At 33.7% G+C, this 19,987-nt stretch overlaps 1 long non-coding RNA gene across 1 annotated transcript; it reads left to right on the forward strand.

Moving 5' to 3' along the window:
• Positions 1-10,527: 10,527 nt before the first annotated feature.
• Positions 10,528-11,900, forward strand: LOC145307269 (uncharacterized). The gene is made up of 2 exons (XR_013875374.1): positions 10,528-10,616; positions 11,371-11,900. It is a non-coding gene; the product is annotated as an uncharacterized LOC145307269 (long non-coding RNA).
• The last annotated feature ends 8,087 nt before the right edge of the window (positions 11,901-19,987 follow it).

Consider the following 19,987-nt stretch of genomic DNA (forward strand, 5'->3'; position numbering starts at 1 on the left):
TTATCAATTTTGCTTAATGACAACTGAAAAAGTTGCAAGCAAGATTAAAAAATGTTGTCACTAACATAACAGGCAATCAGAACAGGGGTAAAATAATGTATTGTGGAAAACCAACTAAAATGGCCCTCAAATGGTTTTAGAGAGATGTAGTTTTAGTAATGCACAGTTAAACTCAGTATAATTTTTGTTATCAATGTTGAGTCAAAGTGTATTAATAAAATGATCCTTTGAACAGGAAGAAAATGATAATAGATAAAAATATAGATATCCAATTTAAAATCTTTGATTGTAGAATTGTAAAACAAACAAAATATCTATAGTTTAAATATTTTTAAAAGTTCTTAAAGGGACTGTGAATGAAAAAATTTCTCATCTGATTATCAAACCTTGACATCATCTCATTCATATAATCTGAAATGGGCTCTTGTTTTCTTAAAAAACAGCTTTTTTTGGAGAATTTTACTATGCAAGATTTGGAAAAAAAATTCAGCAGTATATAAATGTGCAGTTAATTGTCTTTTTTTCCTTGGGCGTTATCCTCTTAGGATTTTTTTTCTTCAATTTTTTTTCAATTTTATACCCTTTCCCCTCCCCCCCCCCCAAACTAAATGACTGGGTTAGGTAAGGCTAGGTTAGGTTATATAACTAGGGGGCCAAGCACCCGCGGCTAGGCAGGCTAGGGGGCCGAGCGCCCGCGGCTAGTCAGGCAAGGGGGCGGTTTTTCTGTGGGGGGGGGGTATAAAAATTGTCAAATTTGGAGAAAAATTTCCTAAGAGGATAATACCTTTCCTTCTATAGCTAAAACTAAACGTTTTTACATAGTTCTCTATTTTTATTAAAATTAAAGCTGACTTTTAACATAATCCTTGTGTTAAACCAATGTATATTTACTTATAAAGTGATAAAATAAGCAATTTTTATTAATATCAAATGCAAAAACAAAACAAAAAAAAGGTTTTCTTATAAGTATCCAAGTAACTTCAGTTGGCTCATCTCTTGTCCACTTTTAATTACAAATTTGAAAATAATAAAGGTTCAACGTTTTACACCGGATGTACTGGGACCTTATAGTGAGTTCAGAACATGCTTTCCCTAAATTGAGTTAGTACCTTCCCATAGTACTTCTGCTGGTTTTTTTCTTCTAACCTAACACACCTTCGGGTGGGGTGTGAATAAAAAAGGATATTATCCCTTCAAATAACCTCTGAGATTCATCCCTTTGTAGACGGTTAGACCTAATTACTACATTATTGAAACATGAATTGGCTATTTTATGTCATAAACTAAATCCTTAACCCATTAGTGCCGAGCGCCACTTTTATGGACCGATCGAGCTGAAAATCTCAGGGAAGCTTTATAATGGTAAAAACAGAATTCCAATTTTTTTGTTTTGCTCTGGTGGCGTGCACAGGAAAGTTGCAGGAAAACCCAGTTCGGCGCGAGTAAAGAAACCCGTTTGGCTTTAATAACCGTTTTTGGCGTTTTTTGGTGCTTTCCCCCGGCATTCAAGCCCGGTTTTGTCCTAAATACCCGGTTATTTGGCCCAAAAAATTTAAAATGTAATTTTTGAACGTCCAAAGTGAGATGAACACTTTTTAAAACTACGATACGATCCATAATTGAAAACTACATAACCTCATGTAATTGATAGAGCTACAACTAACATACAAAACAATTTATATCACATATATTTTGGCTATAGGTACCGCCCTTTTTGGTTAAAAAAGCCCGTTTCCTAAAAGTTTCAAAAATTTTGATATTATATGAGGACGGGTATCTTTACTCGTGCCAAGCAGGGCAATAAAACTAGCAGGTATCTTTACTCGTGCCGAACCGGAGTTATATAGAACATAATTAAATGATAAAAAAATCATATAAAAAATAATAATTTGAATAAAACGATTTCACAAATGAATGTAGTTGCCAATAAACTTTAAATTTCACAAAAAAAATCACTAACTTTACTTCATAAACAAAAAAGTTAGGAGGGGTATTTTAAAATCACCTCGTTTTTCTTGGTTTTCAAATTTTGTTGAGCTATACCTGCAAACAGAAGTAAGCAAAACTGCCTGCTCCAGGGGAAAATGAAAACCAGGGTAGTAGAGGGGGGATTCATACTAAGAATGATGCAATCCTCAAACTGAGAACCAGTTTTTTTTGGCATTTTCTGGAACCGGGCGTTAAAAGCCAGTTCGTCATTAATGGGTTAAGATGGCTCTTTTTGGTTAAAAAAGCCCGTTTCCTAGAAGTTTCAAAAATTTTGATATTATATGAGGACGGGTATCTTTACTCGTGCCAAGCAGGGCAATAAAACTAGCAGGTATCTTTACTCGTCTTCAAATTTGGTTTTCAAATTTTGTTGAGCTATACCTGCAAACGGAAGTATCCAAAACTGCCTGCTCCAGGGGGAAATGAAAACCAGGGTAGTAGAGGGGGGATTCATACTAAGAATGATGCAATCCTGAAACTGTGAACTAGTTTTTTTTGGCGTTTTCTGGAACCGAGCGTTAAAAGCCGGTTCGTCACTAATGGGTTAACAGTAAATAAATTGTTTAAAGTATGACAAGTTAAATATCCAAAGAAACAATTTGAAAAAATTTAAAACGTTCAGATTTTCATTGTCTTTCCAGTTTTCCCTCCCAAAATACCATAAAATCAAGTCATAAATCTTCATATTTTTGTTAATAGGACGTTTTTGGTTGATCAGTATAGTAAAAGGTGCCTAGAAAATGTTAAGATTTAATACTATGATGAGAAATTTTTACATTCACAGTCCCTTTAAATTTCCCAAGGATTGATCATGCTTCTATATATTTACCACTAAAAGGGAGTTCAATATTTACATTACAAAATTTGATGAGGTATATTTTGTACAGCCTTCCCTTATTCAAAGGCGCCTTCAAATCATCATAGACTAGAAAAATAGGGCCCAGTATGTAATGAAATAACCATTGAAAAAATAATGAATTTGTAAAATAGGACATTTGTACAGAAAATAATTATAGTTAGAAAATATACTTATTACAATGCCACATAAATGCACCCTCTGTAAATCTAATGCCTTTCCTGTATCAATGTTCTATTTAACATAATTATTATTATGACAATAAAAATTTGTTGAGTTCTACAAAATTTACTCTCTGATGAGGTAAATTTTGTACTGCCTTCCCTTATTTTAAGGCACCACCAAATCTTCATACATATATCCCTAGTAGTTTTTACCCCTTTTCGGTCAGATTAGAAATCCACAGTCACTAGATTTCAGATTTAAATCTGTCTCAATATGACTCTTTGTTACCAAAGTTCAGATATGACAAAATTTGACCAAAGTTCAGATTTCAATCTGAAATTTAGTGACATTATTTCAGGTTATTTTCTCATTTTTGGCAATGGAAACAAATCTGACACAATATTACCAAAAGTCATATATGACATTTAGTGATATAGAGTCAGAGTTGGGGAAATTACCTAATCTGACCCATTGTTGCCAAAAGTCATATATGACATTTAGTGAAATAGAGTCAGAGTTGAGAAAATTACCTAATCTGACACAATATCACCAAAAGTCATGTATGATATTTAGTGACATAGAGTCAGAGTTGAGGAAATTACCTAATCTGACACATTGTTGCCAAAAGTCAGATAAGACATTCATAGGCGTCCAAGGGGGGGGGTTAGGGCCATTTGGCACCCCCAAAATTTTTTGAACAATACCCCCCCCAAAAAAAAATTACCCCTACCTTGGGGGTGCCGTAGGCACCCCCAACAATTTTGGGGGGGGTATTTACCCCCCCAAACCATTTTGGGGGGGGGTAATTACCCCCCCCAAAATAAATGTTCTTTAAAAAAAAATTTTTTGGGGGGGTATTTACCCCCCCCAAATTGAATGTTCTTAAAAAAAAAATTTTACTGAAATTTTTTTTTGGGGGGGGGATCTATGATGTAATTCTAAAGCACTGAAGATTCCATAAAATAGATACCTAACTAAATTAAATATTTCATTAAATAATGAAAAAGAATTTCTATAGGCGATTTCTTTTGGGAGGATGTCAGGGTGTCTCAAAACTAGTTATAAAACTTACCAGGACCTATAAGACGCTTCACTTTAAAGTATTATCATATTGGTTCATTGGTTAGTGAGTTAATTATTGTATTTTTATGTTCTAAAGAATGAGATACTACTATATATTTGAATAGTAGTGGCGCCCTTAGCATCTAAGAACTTGTGTTTTCTAAAGGGTAAAAAGGGAGGAGAAAAATAGCCTAAAACCACTCAAAGGATTGACCTATAATAGTGTGGAACCATCATGGGATCTATGTGAAGCTTTCCTAAAAAGGAGAACTCAGTATTAAAAGTAATGAAATCTGAAGCTATAGTCAAATAAACCTTACTTACTACTTTATGTTATAGGATAGTACTTATTAACTTAATAGATTAGGTAGGTGCTTTTTTTACATAATTAAATTACCCCTCCAAAAATTTTACCCCCGGGTAAATTAGTTTGGGGGGGGTAATTACCCCCCCCAACAGATTTGGGGGGAGTATTTACCCCCCCCAACAGACTTTAGGGGGGGTAATTACCCCCCCCAATCAAATTTTACCCCCGGGGTAAAAATGTAAAAAAAAATTTCGCGCCATTTTACCCCCCCCAAACACGAATTACCCCCCCCCCCCTAAAATTTTTTACCCCCCCCCAAAAAAAAAGCTTGGACGCCCCTGAAGACATTTAGTGACAGAGAGTCAGAGTTGAGGAAATCGCCTAATCTGACACATTGTTACCAGAATTCATATATGACATTTCATAGAGTCAGAGTTGGGGAAATTACCCAATCTGACACAATATCACTAAAAGTCATATATGACATTTAGTGACATAGAGTCAGAGTTGGGGAAATCGCCTAATCTGCCATATTGTTACCAGAATTCATATATGACATTTAGTGACATAGAGTCAGAGTTGGGGCAATTACCATATTTGACACATTGTTACCAAAAGTCATATATGACATTTAGTGAAATAGAGTCAGAGTTGAGGAAATTACCTAATCTGACACATTGTTGCCAAAAGTCAGATATGACATTTAGTGACAGAGAGTCAGAGTTGAGGAAATCGCCTAATCTGACACATTGTTACCAGAATTCATATATGACATTTCATAGAGTCAGAGTTGGGGAAATTACCTAATCTGACACAATATCACTAAAAGTCATATATGAGATTTAGTGACATAGAGTCAGAGTTGGGGAAATTACCTAATCTGACACATTGTTACCAGAATTCATATATCATTTAGTGACATAGAGTCAGAGTTGGGGTAATTACCTATTCTGACACATTGTTACCAGAATTCATACTAAAGTTGTAAAATTAGCACCTACTGCTGCTCTTTCAGGCGTTAGAGATTGGAGTAAGAGTAGGGGGGAAGCCTTAGCCCTAAATCACGTAAGCATGGGTGGTCCTTGTTATGATGCACAAGGTCATAGGTTGATTGAAAAGTCATTCTGGACTAGCATTGTGTAGTAGCTCAATAGTGTATTAGTGGCGTTTGTTAGTTCAATGACTAGGAGTCATGTTAAATCCTAGGTTGCATTGAAAAGTCCCTAGGATTTGATGTGGCTTCAGTCATTGCTGATACAGCATCATGTTCATGCTTTGGTTGCATTAAATGTTGCAATAACACCATGACCAAAAAATCACGAAACCTTAACTCTCCACCTTTAAGTTTGACGTGTAAATGACCCACAGGTTCTAATTAAAGTGTCAAGGAAATTGTTGGGAAGGATGCAACTCGAATCCACGTCATACCAAAGACATTAATAATAGTACCTACCTGCATTGTTTGTCACAGGACATAAAAAAAATGCAGAGTAGGGGGAATGCCTTGGCCCAAAACAGGCACAAGTCATTGCCATGCACAGTTAGGATCTCCAGACAAAGATCGTGCAATCAAAGGGTTGGTTGTCTGTAATGTACTGTACTACGGGTATGAGGTGAAGGACCAAGAGTCTGGCCTTGAGTTGACAAGTTGACTGTTCAGTCCAGGTGCAACTCACCCACACAACATTAACCCTTACAGATTGGGGGGGGGGTCATATTGACCCCCACCTCTAGTTTTTTCAATGTCAGTTTTTTGTAGGTAAGATAGAGATTTTGTTGGTTGTGACTTTATGACTTTTTAAGTTTAGTAATTATACGTCGGCAAGAGTTGATCTTATAAGGATATCTGGTCTGTGTCAGTCGTGGCGTCCTGTCAAAGTCGGTTAGATGGCACCAAATTTAGAAAAAAATCTAAATAAATCTTTATTTCTACATTATGACTTTTGTGTATAAGGTAGAAACCTAAAATTTTTTTGGTGAATACTTAGATATCAATGATCTTCTGAGAAAAGTGGTGTTATGACCATTTGACTGCTCCCTGACTGACTTTATGACCGATTTTTGTCTGGCTTTTACTACAGACATATATCATGATTATCATGGCTTCTATTACAGCTAGAGACCTATTAATTTTTTTTGGTACATCCTTGAGCAACAATAAACAGATAAAAATAATAATTGGCGCCGCCAACCGCCGTTTTACTGCAGTAACCGCCGAAAATGGTGGTTTCCGTTATTTGCCGTTTTTTGGGGATGATCAGGAAAAGTAATTTTTTTTTATGAAAAATAAATGTTCGTCCTAAAATTTCAATGACAGATTAGAGTATCACTGTTTGTCATCAAATGTCAGATTATAGTATGACTGTTTGTCATCAAATGTCAGATTAGAGTATGACTGTTTGTCTTCAAATGTCAGATTAGAGTATGACTGTTTGTCATCAAATTTCAGATTAGAGTATGATTGTTTGTCATCAAATGTCATATTAGAGTTTGACTGCTTGTCTTCAAATGTCAAATTAGAGTATGACTGTTTGTCATCAAATGTCAGATTAGAGTATGACTGTTTGTCATCAAATGTCAGATTAGAGTATGACTGTTTGTCACTAAAAGTCAGTTAGCAGTATGACTATTTGTCATCAAATGTCAGATCAGAGTAAGACTGTTTGTCATCAAACCTCAGATTAGAGCATGACTGTTTGTCATCAAATTTCAGATTAGAGTATGACTGTTTGTCATCAAATGTCAGGTTAGAGTATGACTGTTTGTCATTAAATGTCAGATAAAGGATTAACTGGGCAAATTTTGAGAGTCCAATTAATCACAGATTATGATCTTAATCACCTGAACTTTGCTCACATTGAGTCAGATTCGTCAGATTATAATCTGAAATCCCCACTGACAGATTAAAAATTTGGGGGCAAATCCTGAGTAATCTGAGTTTTACTGAGGTTTTGTGCAAAAACACAGGTTTCGTCAGATTACAATCTGACGAAATGTAATCAAATGTCAGAGTTTGTTGATGAGGGGCGGGCAGATTAAAACCTGAGGAAAACCTGACAAAACTCAGATTAGACAAGGTTTTGTCAGTACTTGTCAGATTTAATGACCACTAGGGTATAAATAATATGGGGAAATATTTCATTCACCCTGCCCTTTTGTATACACTAATACTTCTTGACACTGACCAAATACCAAATAGTGTTTAGATATCCAATACACCATAAAATGATAATTAAATGGAATCTAACAAGAAGGCAATTTTGCCTCTAAAAGCAATAGATGGCATGGAGATTAAAATAGGGCACTTCATTCACATATTTTGTTTCCTCTGATTTTAGGGTACCTCATGCTATTTTTCCAAACTAAAGACTTTAAACAACAGTAAAAAAAGCAGAAATTTATCTCTTATTTTACAAATTCCATTTTATTAACTACATCTGTGTTATGAGAAATGCCAACAAATCTAAAAGTTTGTTTAGCACATAATTGTGTAGATAGATTTTTTGGGTACTGTAGCAAATTTAAAAATAGAAGTTTTAAGTCACAATATATAACAAATTTAGCAAAATTTTTATCATAATTCTAAATAACTAAGTAATTCCAAATATATATCAAATTTTTAAAACTTTAATCCTTAATGGTTGGTTTTCTATCTCATTTTCTGTGTGCAAAAATTAGAGTGCTTTAACTGAGTGACTTTTTAAACATGGGTATGACACATAACTGAGAGTTAGAATTTTTTGATTATCTCCATCCTTGCGGGCACAGAATGCCAGCAAACCTGACAGGGTCATTCAGGTAAAGAGCAAAAATATTTTTTTGTTTTAAACAAAGCATTTTATCTTACCAAAATACTAAAATATCTACAAAAAACTGATTTTAGTGAGGCAAATTTTTTTTAAGAATTAACCTCTGAACTTGACTCCTATTAAAGGCTGAAATATGAAGAAAATATAATTTGATTGTTTCCTGTCTGCTGAGTATAATCCACAAATTCATTCTAAAACAATCAAAAAAAGGTATTGAATATTGCAATTTGATATAAATATATACTAATAGAGGCCTCTAGGGGCACTTTAGAAGTGGTTTAACTAAATTAACCCCTCCCCAAAAAAAAATTGTTATAAACCTTCCTGGGACCTACCTAAAGCTACCCTGTTAAGGAGAAATATATTGGTCCAGCAGATAGCAAGATCCTTTGGTACACACAAAAATCCTATTACTTTATCATATGGACTAGCCATTATGCCCCAAGAGGCCTCTAGGGGAACTTGAGGAGGCGTGATTTCTCTTTGGAGGGTGGTGGTACCCTCCCCCAAAATAGTTATAAACCTTCCAATGACCCTTGAGAAGCACCTTGTGAAGGAGAATCATATTGGTTCAGCAGTTAGTGAGATCCTTTGGAACAAACAAATAGACAGACATCCTCTTAATTTATTATAAGGATATAAGTACATTTAGATTTAGCAGGGATACATCTTTAAAGTTATTTTATTAAATCATGTTATAATTTTATTTATCAAAAGATTTTTACCCAATCAAAACTAGCATTCATCCAGTACTTGGTGGTAAGCATGATGTCACTTGTGAAGTCCCAGGCAGGCAAACATACATCAAGAACCAAGAACACCAAATTTGCTACAGTGAACAATTGCAAACTATAATTATATACAAAGATTTATTTTTATGTAGTTTTATCAATTAGAAAAAAAACAATATTCATATAATTCCTTCATTTATGAAATTGATAAAATAAATAAAGCCCACTAACAAAATTACTAAAACTTCTTTATAACAAATTAAGTAAAGACAATATTTTATTGACTGACTTTTAGCATAATACAAAAAAATATTGAGACATAAGTTTAGAGAGAAAAAATAATTTTAAAAAGTAAAAGATTTAAAGATGTAAAAAGTTGGGAAAGTAAATTTAAATTTTCATCCCTATAATTCAACAAATGTAATACATACAGACAAAACACTTATGGTGTGGTATTATAAAAAGAAATCATGTAAAGGATAAATTTTTAAAGGAAGCCTGCAAGAAATACCCCGCTCTAACTGCTGAAAGACTGCCACAAGTAGACCCAACACCCAAAATTTGAAGCCTCCAGCTTCAATAACAAAAAAGTTATAGACATTTTAAAATGACATTTTATAGTACATGAAATTTTTGAAAGATTCCAAATGCTAATGTGAAAATTTTCAAAATTAAAATGCAAAGCCTAGAAGCAAAATTAAAAGTTCATCTTTGTCATAATTTTAGGTTGCCTGTAACTGATTCGATTTTTACAATAAAAACACCCCTCTTTCTTGTCAAAATCTCTCAAAAAAATTCATTTTCTTTGTACGTTGCATAAAATATAGAGAGGTTTTTACTAAAGCCCGAAATCCCAACTTTTAAGGACTCTATTTTTAGCTATTTTGTCCCTTGATAAATTTTCCTCTAAAAATACTTTGATTAATTGTCATGAATCTTTGCATATCTGGCCTAAAACATCTAAAATAAATTTAAGATGTTTTTCTAACTAAAGAAATTTTTTCTCCAAAATATTTAATTAGAAGATAAAAAGCTAAAATAAATATCTAATTCGGGGGAGGAAAGTAGTTGAAAGAAAATGACCCAAATCAGAAGGAGAGAACATCTCTTGCGGACGATTTCTGCAACCAAATGTAAACATTGATCAGCTGTTTCTCTCTTGAATGATATCGGGGGAATTAATAATTAATAATTCTAAAATAATTCAGTGCACTGCATAGTTGATGTGGTAAATTTGCCGTAAATTGTTGCCCCTAAAAATCACAAAAAGCTGTCGAAATTAACAAACATCTTTAAAAATTCATTCAGTTATTAGTTGGTTACAACAAAAATGTTTTTTTTTGGTGTTTGTTATCTACTTATTGTGGCATTCTCGAAGGTTGTATAAATAAATATGTACCTAAGATTTGTAATATTCAAAATTATATAAAGTTTACAATTACTTTAATTTTAAGTTTTATAAGTTATATAACATAAACAAATAAATTGTATTTATCCAAGACACAAGAACCCCCCCCTCCACAAAAAAATAAACAAAGTGGAACCTCTAAATTCATTTACCTACATAATATTTATTCATATCCCAATTAATTACAACTATGTTTGTTTCAGAAATAATGACATAAATTTTATTTGATTTATAAAATCAGTAATACAGCCATCAGTATTAGCTAACAGTATACACATTATCATATAAGGTAATTGAATAAAGTTATTATCAAAAAAGATGTTCTTATAACCTAATTTTTCTTTGGGGGGGGGGGGGAGATGGGTTTGAGGGTGTTGTCTCTGATTTATTGCACCTTTTATTGCACAACCTGGATTCCTAACAGTGCATGGGAATGAATGTTTTGGGTCAAGGCATACCCTATATGGGTATAGTTCCTTTCGTGGCAACGCCCCTTAAGGGGCGATTTGTTGTATTTTTAAAATGGCTTTTAATTTGTTATTTTAGGTTAGATTAGGTTATATTGGGTTAGGTAATTCCCTGCAGGGTTAGGAAATTGGCCCCGTAGGGTTAGAGCCTCCCGCAGGGGCTAGAAATAGAAGAAAATCTACTGTGAAAATATGAATAATCGCCCCTTAAGGGGCGTTGCCACGAAAGGGACCTCCTTATTATTTCTTTTGGTATGGGGAAATTTTTTCTTTGGGCGATTTCTCTTGGGAGGGTAGTGTTACCCTCCCCCAAAATAGTTATAAACCTTCCCAGGACCTATGAAAAGCTACCCTGAAAGTAAGACCATAGGTTTAGCAGTTACGAGATCCTTCGGTACAAACAGAAAGACACAAACATTCTGTTACTTTTTTCTACTAGATTTTAGCTGTCACTCTTTATTTCTTTATTATAGCACTTCCTACCGTCTCAACCAGTAATGCTGGTTGGACTTAATTGTTATTTGATCCATATTCTTAATTTACAAAAAAATGATAGGTAATTATTTTTATTTTCAGATTAATTTTCGAATGCAGATTGCAGAAAACTCTTTCTCTTGGACATTGCTGAAAACATAAAACAAATTATTTTTTGAATACATTTGAAGTGATAAATAATCTGAAGTGATAATAAGCTGATAAGCAATATTTTTGTTCAATGAATGTTTCTTCAATTAAATGTTTTGCTGCCATTTATAAAGAAATGATAAATAAAAGAAAGTTAAATATGTTTATGAATCTTGTTGATGTTTTTTAAGAAAAATTGTTTGTTTATTTTATTATTTTGACTGAAAACTAATTAAAATGATCATAATTTGTTAACACATAAATTAATCTTAAAGTGTCCTGGTTAGTTAGATTACGAGATCTCTATTCAACACCACAGGAATAAATTAATAAACACTTTTCAATATCATACAAGAACCTAGATTTTTTTTTGATTTTTATGATGCCTCTGTTTTTTAATATTGTATCAATATATGTATTGCCATTATGAAAATGTATTTTTAATTTTTCCCGAAAGCTAATAAAATAAAGTTAAAAACTTACTAAATATATTTTTACTTGTGCCATCATTAAATAAAAGTAAAACAATGTTTGTTTGTGTGTACCTAAGAATTTTGCTAACTGCTGAATTGAGTAGTTCTTCTTTGCAATTAGCTTCTTATAGGTCCCGAAAATGTTAATAACTATTTTTGTGTATAATGCAACTCCCAGGAGATAGCCAATTGTAAAAAAGATACCAAAAAATTTTAATTTTGATTTCAAACTAAAATCAAAGTGGAGGGTCTACTTCAATCATTCCCCTTTCATAAGTCCCTTATATTAAAGCACAAGGATGTCTGTCGGTGTATAGCGAAGGATCTCTAACCACTGGACTGGTCAAGGAAAGTCTTTTTTTTTTAAATATTTGGGTAACGAGTTGAAATGCTTACAATGCACTCTTTTAATATAAATCATTAACTTAGCAACAGGGATAATTCTTTTTTTTTAACATTATAAATGATGTATAATAGGATATTTCAAAAAGCTTAACTTTAAGGAAATGATATTACTAAAACCTTGATTGAATTGAAATCAAAGATGCTTACATCACAGTTTCCGGAATTTGCCGATAATCACTTGATCTCATTCGTGCATAGACCCCTTTCACATTACTTTTTAGTAGCGAAGCTTCTCTATAATTAGTAGGTTGTCAACATTCCCATTATCAATGAGCATAATAAACCATAAAAAATCAATGGCGGTCGGCCTGGTTTTTGGCTATTTTAACTTTTTTTACAATTCCCCCCCCCCCCTGCCATATCTAAGTGTGGTGTTTGTGATCTGATTTTTTTAGATAAGGTTGTCAAGAATACATTTCCAGCCTTTCTAAGGGGTTTTTATGTTTGTATTCAAAACTTTTAGAAGATTTTTGGTTATTTTTAAATATTAGGCATTTCCCAGTGTTTCAAGTCTAATGTTTATTTTTTTTTTATAATCATACCACGTTATTTAGAGCATCCCAAAAGTAATTCAGTTTTAACAGTCAGTATGTCGGTCATGATACAAAATATAAATTACTTAAGGGAGGTTTCATAATTTTTCATCAAATATCTATGATTGATTTCAACAAATGTTTGTAAAATCTCCTTTACCAATTTCTTATTCATGATTTGTTTGTGCTTCCCTACTTATGTATTTTGTCATCCTTGTTAATACCTAACTTTATTTCCGCCTGTTAAAATGCAGGGTTGCTTATGTCCTATAGAGGGGAAAATTCCTGAAGAAAGGATATAAAATTGTGAGTTGTAACCAAGCAAAGAAACCTTACAAATACACACCTGATCTGAAGGCTAAAGGGGTCCTGCGGAAGATCACACAACAAGTTGATGAAAATTATTAAAATATAATGCCCAGTGAACCCAGAACTGGTTTTGGTTAAACTGTATGAGTAGCTACCTTACTATGATTTTTTTTCAAATTACTTTTTCTTAAAATTTAAGAGATTTCAGATTTTTTTTTACTCTAAATTGAATTAATTTGTTAATTTTCTCAGTTCATGAGTCATTTGGGGAGGATCATATGTATTCTGATTCCTCATGGGGGGTATCCCCCTGCCAACCCCCCCCCCCTCCCCAAAATTTTTTCCTTTATTTAATGCTAATTTTCAGTTAGGAGTCTTGTAGAGCCTGAGTATTAAATGAATTTACAGGGTAGGTAAACAGTTTGTTGATTTATACAAGCTTGAAACACATACCTTTGAAGACAAAGATGGTTTACAGGTTCAAAGACCAATCATTTACGCAGATGCAGAGGAATTAGAAACTGCTGTACATGATGCTAGAGGATATATTGGGGCTGTTGCTGTTAAAGTCATGGCTGATGATGTTCAGGGATTTCTGAAGATTTGTATGAATGTACTTCTAGAGAACTACAATCCCGTGTTAAATAGAGCTTCTAAAGAAGATGATGAGATTACAGCTGATCTTGATGGTAAAAGGTCAACTTATAAGGAAGGAGGGGGCAGAGGTGCATTTAAACTAACTAGTGTTAAAAGACTCTTGATCATAGCATTTGTTCCTGATTGCAAGGAAATTTATGCTAATATGTCAATTTTGTTTTAAATTACAAAGCTCAATAGAATCAGCTTTCTTGTTGCTGATAATAAGCTTCTGTTAATATGTCTGGGTTGTCTGACATCTTCAGCATCATTTCCTTGCCCTTATTGTCATGTTCCTCTCAGAGAGATCACATCTACAGTTGATAATACAGCTTAAAATCTATCTGAAGATCTATGGGAGGAAAGAACATTTGGGAACTAAAAGGAAAGCTATGATATATACTACAATTTTTGATTTCAACAGAAAGTTTGCCAAAAACTGCTATAGCACAGTTGAAGCTTCACTTTTGAGAAAAGAAGCTGATATTAAAGTTCTTGCAAGTGTTTACATGCTATGATGGGGTTTGTAAATAACACCTTTTGGGATGGATATGTTAAAGTTGTTGGGGGAGGAGAGCAAGCTGTAAAGTTTCCCACCCCCCAAGAAAATAGCCTAAAACCACCCCAGGACCAGTAGGTATATTCCCTGAAGAGTAGAATCCAATGGGTTCAGTGGTTTACTGAGATCTTAAGGGACAGACGGACAGAATTTAAGCTACTTTGTATTATAGATATATAATTTTAAGAGAAAGTATGCAGAGATATGCTTAACCAAGCTCACAGAATCCTTGATGAACATGTTCTGGGGGATTCAAGTCCAATCCTTGTACAACCCTATGTGTGAGCAAACCAAACCATGGACAAGATTGTTAACCAATGCTTTGGCACTAAGCTTGTTGATCAAGATAAGGTTGAAGATCTATTTAAGGAGGTAGTAATAGCATAAATGGGTCTTGAAATCAGTGTCACACCAAAGATACATGTGTTATTTTACCATCTAATACCAGAACTTTCTAACCCTGTATTACAAGGTAGAGGATTAGTTGTTGTGTCAGGCCAGGCTGGTTAGTCAATTAATCAGGAATTCAAGATCTTTTAGTCTAAATACAAGGTCAATTCTCTTGATAATCCTATATATGTAGACCATTTACCTAGTGCAGTTATAGAATTTTTTTCAGAAAATGTTTAAAATCATGCACTTCTGAATTTTTGGCCTTTTCAAAATTTTATTTTGATTTAAAAACACTGTGGCATTAAATCAAAAAAAAATTAAACATGCCAGATAAAGAACTATCTTTTCTTATCTTTGGGTCACAAGCCCCTGAAAATGGGAGTGAATTTACCAAATAATAAATATAAATAGACTTCTAACTTTGAAAATTAGTATTGAATAGAGGAAATTTCAGACCGTAATTGTTAGGGGGGGGGGGAAGAAGGGGAACACCTCAAGGGGAGTCAGAATGCATATGTTACTCCCCAAGTGACTCATGAACTGATAAAATATTAAAATTATTCAATTTAGAGTAAAAAAAAATCTGAAATCTCTTAAATTTTAAGAAAAAGTAATTTGAAAAAAATCATAGTAAGGTAGCTACTCATACAGTTTAACCAAAACCAGTTCTGGGTTCACTAGGCATTATATTTTAATAATTTTCATCAACTTGTTGTGTGATCTTCCGCAGGACCCAATTATCCTTCAGATCAGCTGTGAATAGTGAACAGTTAAGGGTCAACATTGCAATTATTTTGGAGCATAATTAACTATAAAACATTCATGATGCAGATGGTCGGACTGCTTTTAGCAGGGTTTTCTTTTTACATTTTTTTGCGTTTTATCGACCAATTAAGACAAAATTTTATAATTATTTAAGACAAATCTTAAATTTGCACTTAACGCTTACCTGATATCACAAGTTACTACACCACCAAAATAATCACGAAATCCGTCATAAGAATGTTAGTAAAAGTTGATTACTTCCTTGGTAATTGCCTTTTTTTAGAAAAACTAACTATTACATAGATGTGTTCAAATTTGCATGTCTGTTAAGCTACACTTTCCGACATTTTTTATTAAAGAGTAACCTAGCTTCTCATTAACAAACTGATAGTAGCTTGCTATACTGGATACTGCACAAAAAAGTCAAGTAAGGTGCTACGACTACAATTAAAGAGATAGTTGCATGATGTGCATTTCAGAAAACTGATTTCTAACAAAAGTACCTAACAAGAATATTATGTAAAATATTATTTTTATTACAATAAATAGCAATCAAGGGGAGAGGAGTTCTGACACATTTGCGTAAACCTGGTATTTAGGCTTTATCTTTTGACTGAGAGGATAGGTTATTAAAGATAAAATCATTCTTATATGATGAATTTTCCTAAGTTTTAAGATTTTTTGGATAGGCCTCCAGGTCCCGGAGCTCCAGAACTCCAGGTGGTCTCTGGACAGGTAAAAACAAAAAAATTTTTTTTTTTTAAGAGTTAGAGGTCAACTTATAAAACAAAATATAAAAAAAAACAGTAACAAGCCCTTTTCACTCCACAGGGGGAGCATAGGCCGCTGACAATTTGTCAGTGTTTCTGTAACAATGTGGCTTTATATGGATATGGGATAGGGTTGTCAGCCCTAAGCCCTATGATTGCGGTGTAAGGCGTCCATTTGCCATATCAGACAACCAACCCTTTGATTGCACGACCTTTGTCTGAGAAGTCCTAACTGTGCATGGTAGTGAGTTGCGCCTGTTTTGGGCCAAGGCATTCCCCCTACTCTAACTATTTATGTCGCGCACCTGACATAGCAGCAGTAGGAACCATTTTTAACGTCTTTAGTTATGACGCGGTGTCGGACCGAGATTCGAACCTATCACCTTCCCGACGACGAGCGGATGCGCTACGTGTTGAGCCAAAATATGCATCTTTTTAAATTCTATTCACATATTTGAAGAAAAAACATGCATATTTTGTTTCATAAGTTGATCTCTAAATCTTAAAAAATATTTATTTTTCAGTTTTACCTGTACAGAGACCACCTGGAGGCCTGGAGCTCCGGAACCTGGAGGCCTATCCAAAAAATCTTAAAACTTTGGACTGAGATGATAGGTTATTAAAGATAAAATCATTCTTATATGATGAATTTTCCAAAGTTTTAAGATTTTTTGGATAGGCCTCCAGGTTCCGGAAAGAAAGGGGGGGGGGGGTAAAATGTGGTGACTTATGCCATGACATACCAGCAATTTTATTTTGGGTGCAACTCCCTTAGTTTATAGATAATTTGGTAAAATCTTTTTAGTTGTATCCAGCTCATACCAATAATGAAATTAATTCGGAAAAAAATCACGAAACCTATACGTGTTTTTCAGCTGTTGTTTGGGGGCAACACATCGTAAAATTGACGACCTCTCCATTTGCCCCCCAAATATTATTTTAGATTTAATTCCCTTGTTGGTTATACCTTATTCCTGAGTTGTATCACTAATCACCGCAAGTTTTGATATCTTTCTAAAAACGGCGGCGGTACCGTTTCAATATCCTTAAAAGCATAGGAGAAGCACTGAATTTAAGATATACCTTGATTAACAAGAATTTGAAAGTCCCCGCAGGGTTGCTTGTAAGAGGAAAAATAAAATAAAAAATAACATGGTCTGAAATGATTCCAAATTGCCTAATTCTGTGAGAAATGCAATACCTACAACTTTTTTTTTAGGCAGCAAAAAACGGCGGGAGCGGTGGTACAATCGCGGTTTTTTATTCAAAAATATTAAACTGACCGACCTAAAAAGATTTTGTTTCAATATCTTAAAAAGTACAGAAGAAGCACTGCATTTAAGATACACTTTAATAAACGAGAATTTGTAAGGGGAAATTCAGAAAAAATTAACAATGTCTCAAATGATTGACACAACCAAAAAGATTTTACCCCATCATCTCTGAAACTAAGAAAGTAGCACCCAAAATAAAATTGCTGGTATATCGTGGCTGGCAGCACATTTACCCCCCCCCCTTTGTTGTTAAAAAAAAGTAACATGTTTAAAATGGTCTTACGGACATTCTAGTAATGATTACAGAGTTGCTACGCTTTCTAAATCGTATCTAATTACTACAGGAACCACCATGCAAAGTTTAGAATCAATAGGACAATTCTAACCTGTTTAAATTTACAGGAGGTAACTGTCCATTATGTATGGAAGATGTACTGACGGATGGACCAATTCAAATTATAGAAAAAGCTTCGCTTATATAATAAATGATATCAAAAATTACAAAATGCGTAGGTAATAAACTATATTTTATTTTTTGATTAATGTTATACATTAGGTAATAAAAGTTGAAAATCAACATTTAAACAAAATCTTAATTATACAATAAAAATCACGACAAAAAATTATAGTATTTCAACAGTTATAGTTGTGGAAAATACTTTGAAAGTATTTTATAGGAAGTCTTCTTAAATTAATTAGTTACATGCGTGATTTGAATTAAACTTTGATAACAATACTAATGATAAACTAATCCAGTGGTGTGCATTAGGGGATGAAGATGGATGTCAACAACCCCCTTAAAATAAGAATCAGAAAAACCTGCCTTACCATTTTTTCATTCCCTTTTGGTTCAAACCCCCCTTTGTGAATGTATGTGCACGCCACGGAATTAATCATTTTGCTTATATTTATCCGTGGTTAATATAAGAAACATAAGTATAAAGTAGGTATATAAAAAGGTATTGCATCGTATTGTTTTTTTCTGGGCTTAAAACTTATGCCCTTGTTTGATTTGGGTCTCTCATCATCGACATTCTTGGTCCACTTTAACCAGCCATTTCTTCACTACAACCTAAAATATTAATTCATTGAAGTAATCGATTGATAGTGATACATAATTAATCTTGGATCTAAGGAAATAAGACAATGAACAATAAATTGACTTATTCCTCTAATCATAGTAAACAAAATTACCCCTTTTGTAGATTAAAAGGGGGGAGGCGGATGTGCCACTTTTTAAAACCAAAAGTAAAACATGCATGATCTTGGCCCATAAAAGAGTTACAGCTCTAAAATTCTGCACAGCAGTTGCTTTTGTGTTGAATAATATGGAACTGTGAAGAAACGGTGGTGAAACCGCCGCTCCCGCCGAATTCTTTTGCCTTTTCTCGTCATAATAGACAATTAAAATATATTCGGCGAAAAAAGGCAAAAAAAAATTCGGCAGTTTGTGGTGGGAGCGGCGGATCCGCTTCCGTTTCTTCACAGTTCCATATTGTTCTCCAAAAAAGCAACTGCTGTGCCGAATTTTAGAGTTATAACTCTTTTATGGGCTGAGATCATGCACATTTACTTTTGGTTTCAAAAAGTGGCACATTCGCCTCCCCCCTTATTTATACTACTAGTTTCTACCAAATAAAGCAAATCTGTTGGCATTTTATTTAAAAACAAGAATGACTTTATCCATAAAAGCGAAGCTCTGAAATGGTAGGACAAACAGACATAATCAGAATATAAAAGATGGGGGGGGGGCGGATGTGCCACTTTTTGAAACCAAAAGTATAATGCGCATGATCTCCGCCCATAAAATATTTACAGCTTTCAAATTCAGCATAGCAGTTGCTTGATATAGAACTGGGAAGAAACGGCGGCGGAACTGCCGTTCCCGCTGATTTTTTTGCCTTTTCTCGCTATAAAAGACAATTTTCAATCATCTGAGATTAACTTTTTTTTCCTTATTTCCCTCATATTTTCACTTGACACTTTACATTTTTTTATACCTATTGACTGTAGCCATGTATGAAATATTACGTGTCATGTGAATCTATAAGAGAATTTTTATGAGAAAAAAAAAGTTTATCTCAGATGATTGAGAACTGTTTAATTTAGTGAAAAAAGGCAAAAAAAATTTCGGCGGTTTTCGTCGTTCCATATTGTTATCCACAAAAGCAGCTGCTGTGCTGAAATTATAGCTGTAACTCTTTTGTGGGTTGAGATCATGTGCGTTTTATTTTTGGTTTCAAAAAGTGGCACAGGATGTCGTTCCAGGAATCAGTATCCCAAAAACAAGAGCAATTGGATAACTAAATCACAAAGAAGTTGTTAAAAAAGTAAAAAAATCAACAGACATTTTGGTTATGATTATAGAGTTGCTACGTTTTCTAAATCATACCTAACTACTACAGAAATCACCATGCAAACTTTGAAATCAATAGGACAATTCTAACATGCC

Source organism: Acartia tonsa, chromosome 15 (genome assembly GCF_053477335.1).
Source record: "Acartia tonsa isolate MP-2025a chromosome 15, ASM5347733v1, whole genome shotgun sequence".
NCBI lineage: Eukaryota > Metazoa > Arthropoda > Copepoda > Calanoida > Acartiidae > Acartia > Acartia tonsa.